The sequence below is a fragment of the Biomphalaria glabrata genome, chromosome 11, assembly GCF_947242115.1.
Source record: "Biomphalaria glabrata chromosome 11, xgBioGlab47.1, whole genome shotgun sequence".
Lineage (NCBI taxonomy): Eukaryota > Metazoa > Mollusca > Gastropoda > Planorbidae > Biomphalaria > Biomphalaria glabrata.
In genome coordinates, this window is record NC_074721.1 from 22,076,946 (window position 1) to 22,083,182 (window position 6,237).

General features: G+C 33.9%; 1 long non-coding RNA gene across 1 annotated transcript; it reads left to right on the forward strand.

The window, feature by feature from the left end:
- Window positions 1-418: 418 nt before the first annotated feature.
- LOC129928928 (uncharacterized) lies at window positions 419-4,417 on the forward strand. The gene is made up of 2 exons (XR_008780431.1): window positions 419-713; window positions 4,221-4,417. It is a non-coding gene; the product is annotated as an uncharacterized LOC129928928 (long non-coding RNA).
- The last annotated feature ends 1,820 nt before the right edge of the window (window positions 4,418-6,237 follow it).

The following is a 6,237-nucleotide window of genomic DNA, read 5'->3' on the forward strand; positions in this document are numbered from 1 at the left end:
AGTGGTTAGAGAAAATGTGTCAAAAATATTTAGGGGGAGATGCTGAAAAATTATAATTAATCTTATGTGAAACAGTAAGCGAGCTTTTGACATTTTAAATATAATTCTTCCAACGCTCGAAATCGGCCAATTCCTTCAACTAATCGTCCATTTTGCACATGAGGAAGTGATAAAGTTATAGTGTGAAGAGATAAGGACCATAAAGGCCTATTGATTCATTCATTTATATTCATATGTATTTATGGGTCTCTAGTGAAATTCATTTTTCAAGAAACAATAGGCCAAACATGCCTAATACTTCAAAGGCTTCTTTTCGTGTGAACTCATCTTTCTATCTTGATTGTGTTATTTTTATTTTCTATTCAGACTGTTTATTTAACCCTAAATTCTCAAACAAAAATTATGGGATCAGAAACTTTATTTTTGTAAAGTGTAAAAAAAAGGTTACATTCCCTCTGTTTGCATGAAATGTAGGCCAACAACGTTAGTTTAAAGGGTTTTAAATATATGCACAGTGATATTTTATTCCTGTTTCAAATGAGGTAGCGGATTTTTTATGCTTTATATTCGAAGAAGTCTTATTGCAAAACATTCAAAATAATAAAATGAAATTCTTAACACTATTTGCTGTTTTCGCAGTCATTTTATTGTCCATAGATATTGTTGAATCAAATGATAAAGTAAATAATGAGAATATGAGAAATCTGGAAGACGTAAGTATTCCATTTATTTATCTTATTAATAGCATATGAATTATGTTTAGCAAAATGTCATCTTCTTTTGTTTTAAATTGTAAAAAAAATGGATATTTAGAAATAAAAAGCATGTATTGCAGATTTTTTTAAAAATTGGCAGCTACTAAGGGCAACACGATCAGATAAGGAAACATATATTTTTACGGGCTTTTTTCATTTCCTAATATACTACTTACTATCTACTATTTCCTAATACATTATATACAAAAGTATTCATCATAAAAAAAGAATGGTTCCATGATGACTAATTTGTCATCCAGGGAAATGAGGGCTGTGCCTTTTTATGATACTGATGATATCTATATGAACTTGGAATTTGCGAAATGTTCTGCTGCACACTTAGCAGGTTATTCCAGCAGTCATGTGCCTTGCTTTTTTTTCTCTTACATTTTTCTTCTGCTAGCGCTGTACTCTTGTCCTCTGCAATTTGTGCGCCTGTTTTTACAGCTATTGACAGCTTCTTTGAAATATTCCCAGCTTTTGTCTATATAGGATTCATTTGGTAGATTTGAGACAGTTATCTATCGCTGCTGTTAAAAAGGAAATGGTGGGTAATTTAAATCTGTAAGTGAAAGACTGCTCACTACGTTTGAGAGAAAAATATAATCTTCAACATATTATTTATTAATTTTCATGCCCCTACTGAAGATGATAACACAAAAGAAGTCTTCTATGATGGACTGAAAAGAATTTTTGACGAAGCACCAAAGCATGACATCAAAATAGTCCTTGGAGATTTCAATGCAAATTTTTTTACAGAAGAATCATTCAGAACAAAAATTGGCAAAAAAAAAGTTTACATGAAGAGACCAACAATAAGATTAAATGAGTTTTAGATTAGTGGATTTGCATCAGGAAAAGGAATGTCTATCTACAACACTAAATTTCAGCATAAGAATATTCACAAGGTAACCTGGATCTCACCTGATGGCAACATCTAGAATCAAATAGATCATATACTCAAAAACAAGTGACATGGATCGGATATACTAGATGCGAGAAGTTTCAGAGGAGCAAATGCTGATTCAGACCACCTACTAGTAAAAGCTAAACTTAGACAAAGAATAAGTACCATACACAATTACCAAAGAAAAGAGCACAGCAATATGATAGTCAAACACTCTTCTTCTACTAGCCAGCTTTTTGCTGAAAAATAGTGTGCTGTTTTCTTAAGTTGTTCAGCACTGCCGTACAGAGTGTTGGTTATGTTGGGCTGGAGTGGTAGTAGGATCCACTTGTGGCAGAAACTTGTAGACTTGCACTCCAAACGCAACTAGCAACATTGGAAAAGGACAAGAAAAATAACATGACTGAACATTGGGAAATTAGAAAACATACTATCAAAAGAACAGCAGAAGAGGTGGTTAGATTTAAACAAAAGATCGAGAGAATGGGATGGTATGATCAAGAATGCAGACAAATTATAAAAGAGAAAAACAATGCTCGGATGATAATGCTACAGAGAGAAACCAGGAACACTAGACAACAATACAATGAAGCAAGAAGAAGGGCCAAAAAGTTGTGAGAAAGAAAAAACGGAAATGGGAAAAGTCCAAGATTACTCAAATTGAGGAACTAGCAAAGGAGGGATACATGAGAGGAATGTATAAGAAAATTAAAAATGACAAGCTAGATCACACACGTATGAGAACAAAGATGGTCAGCTTACCACAGAAAACAGCTGGGTCATTGAGAGATGGGCTGCACACTTTGAGGATATCCTAAATGCCACGGAAGATGGAGACAATGGAGTATATGAACTGCCACATGGGGGACCAGATCCCTTAGTGAACCCACCAACACTCATTGAAACATCAGAAATAATTAGGACCATGAAGAATCACAAAGCACCAGGAGAGGACCAAATCACAGCATAACTATTTAAATATGGAGGGAAAGAATAACATTCCCAAATACACACTAATATCAAGAATTTGGGAAGAAGAAGTAATACCAAAAGAATGGGAAACAGCACTTATAATCCCAATAGACAAAAAAGGATCCAAGCTTAAGTGCTGTAATTACAGAGCAATCTCTCTACTAAATGTGACATATAAGATCCTGTCTAGGCTTATAACTAAGAGAGTTGGAAAATACTCCTAAGAAATCTTAGGTGTCTACCAATGCGGTTTTTGACCTAATAGATCCACAACCGATCACATCTTCACACTAAGAAGATGCATACATATACTAGAAAAATGCCATGAATACAACATATCAATCCACCAACTCTATATAGATTATAAAATCGTTTCTGACATATCAAAAAGAAATATCTATATGACACATAACAGGATTTTGCAATACCCAACTAACTGACAAGACTTATACATATGACATTAAACAACTCAAAAAGTAAAGTCATAATACAAGGAGAACACTCACGGGAATTTAGGATTAAACGAGGATTAAGACAAGGCGACTCACTTTCTTGCATGCTCTTCAATTTGACACTGGAGAGAGTTATAAGAAATATACACATTAACACAAGGGGAACTATTACTAACTACTTCAGGAGAGAAAACTCGGGTCCACAACCAACAGGGACGATATACAGCAAACCTCTACAATACATTGTTTATGCCGATGACATTGCCTTATTGGGTAAAGATACCTTTGGCATTGCTAGAGCTTTCACGCAACTAGAAGAAGCATCTCGACCAGCAGGACTTAAGGTCAATGACAATAAAACCAAATACATCACAATGACAAGAGACAACCAAACAGAGGGACGATATATTAAAATAAAAAACCACAAATTCGAAAACGTCCAAACTTTCAAATATCTAGGAAGTACTATTAATTTCAAAAATGACCTACTAACAGAAATAAAGGAAAGAATAGCAGGAGGCAACGGAGCATTTTATAGCATCCACCATTTACTTAAGAGCAAAACAATATCAAGGAAAACCAAGAAAATGATATACAAAACCATAATAAGACCAGCAGCAATGTATGGAAGTGAGACCTCGACACTGACAAAGACAACCGAAAATCTACTAAATACTTGGGAACGAAAAATTCTTAGGAAATTCTATGGTGCTATACAAGATGAAACAGGCTGAAGTTTAATTATTCATAGATTTTTGCTATGACTACATAAGGGTTAGTCAAAGTGGGTGCGTAACAGCTAACAATGCAAATGTGTGTTCTTTTTGTTTTGTAATGAAATATTTTGGTTCATGAACTATCACTTATATTCTTTTCTTTTCTTTTTATTGATACAACAGGTACGCACATACATGCAAAATAAAAACCACATACAAAATACATATAGACACTAAGACAGACACATGCACATACATGCATAAAAACATAAAATATAAAAATAGATAGATACATAGATAGATCATTTTGTATATTTGAATTTTCTTCTTCTTTTATTTAAGAATCTGGTTGTTGTTTTTTTATTTGTTGTTGTTTCTTTTTTTTTTCTTATTTCTTTCCCATTACCTTCTCTTTTAGAATAATGGTTTACAAATCACAATGCATAGTAAAAAGCAGACTGGTTTCAATAAAGATTCAATTACAGGTAAATAAGTCAACTTTTCGTGCGTCAATATTGACTTTCAGCACTGAGCAGTTTTTTTTTTATCCAAGACGGCCTAATGTATGTTATGTTTGGCAAAGATTTTTAAAAATTAAATGTTTTCAAAAAGTAATTGTGAAATGTTATCATTATTTTTAATATAGATTTCGAAACATTTATAATGAATTAAACTTATTATGTAAAAGAGAACAAATATAACATAAAGCATGGGCGTACCCAGGCTTTTTTTAGACACAAGTTGAAGATTTTAAGAAATAATGAAACCTAGAAATAATAATTATTATTTTGATATGGACCCTTCCCCATTGTTGTGACTTACAAATATATAAAGCTAACTGCTCCCCTATACATTCCTTTGCCCATCTAATTCTCGTATCTATTAAGCTGAATTGGACCAGCCCGAAATTCCAACTGTCACTTGTCTCTACCCCCACCCCTTCTCTTTATAAAGGGTCTAGTGTTATTTACACTAACTGATAATTTTTCTTTTCAGTTCTAATTCAAAATTAATTTATAGGCTCTACGATATATGCGATATTGTTGTGGCCTGGACCCTTTTTTTTATTGCGTTCTGAAAATGATCACGTAAAATTTTGCTGTAACACCCACCCTTATTTTCTGCAATTTCAATAAAATAGTGCCCCTTTTGGCCTATGCACTCCAGTATATTGAAGTGACCAGACGTCCCGATTTAGGCGTGACAATCCCACTTTGAAATCTGGCCGTCCTACCCTTTAAACTCTGTCACGCTTTTCATAAATTGTCCGGGTGAGACAGCCAATGTCCCGCTTTTATTTTACACTCTTTCTTAGACGTTTGACTAATAACTTAAAAGTTACCGCCTTGAGGAAATTTTTCTTCATCCTTTTTTCATCCTTATTTCATGTTCTTGCTGAGCAGTTTGCTGAGTCAGAGGCACAGGTAGTGCTTTTATCTTGCAGCGTCCATCCTTCTTCTCAGAAACAAACATCAGCAAGATTTCTTTCACTTTTTGAGTGTTGTCATTCCTTCGTTTGTCATTCCCTTCTGTTCAAGTCGTTGACACAGTAAGAAATTTCAAAGACAAAACGAGCATCGAAAATCATAGGGAATTACATGCATAGTTCCCGTTTATAAAGAAACAAGAAAAATCAACAGAAGAAGATGTGGATTAAATGCAGATCGAAATTTTAAATTGGAGGCTGCTAATAAATTTGTCAATTTAAAATAAGCTAAAAGCTCTAAAGCATTCGGTGTAGGTACTCTTTAAAATATATCCTGCTCTAAAATCATATTTCTTTTACGAGAGAAATACTGAATTGTGGCTGCATTTTGTACACAGCATTGCATCAATATTCCATGCAGAAATTCTGTTTATTGAGGGACAGAATGTCAGTGCTCTTGAAGTATCTTCTGTTGTTGACGAATTGGTTCAGAAATGCACGAAAATAAGCTTAAAAACTTGAAAAGGTTCCACCTCAAAGAAGTGCGACTTACTATTTGGATGACGCGAGTTGGTTCGAAACGTGATGAGCCAGCGGCAACCGTATACTTTTACGAAAGGTGTGCCGAGTACCGGGTATTTCAGAGAGAGTAGCAGCTATTCGACAGGTTAACGCTTCCAGATGGATCGTAAAATATATGATTTATCTTGGAAAACGTTTCAGAAAGTCTTCAACTATTTTTATTTGTGTGTGTGTAGGCCTATATTGTGTGTAAATTGTGTGAATACATTTTGATGTACTGTAATAACGTCTAAGTTGTTGAAATATTGCTTAAAAAATCTAATTATGTTCTTTTTACATCCCTTGATATACAATTGTCCTGCTTTCGCTACCCAAATATCTGGTCACCTTAAATATAAGTTTTTTTCAAATGAAATGGCCCGCTTAAAATCAAGGTTCAAACACACTCACTTCTGTCCTTTTTTACCCTCTTTTTTTTTCTCTCACT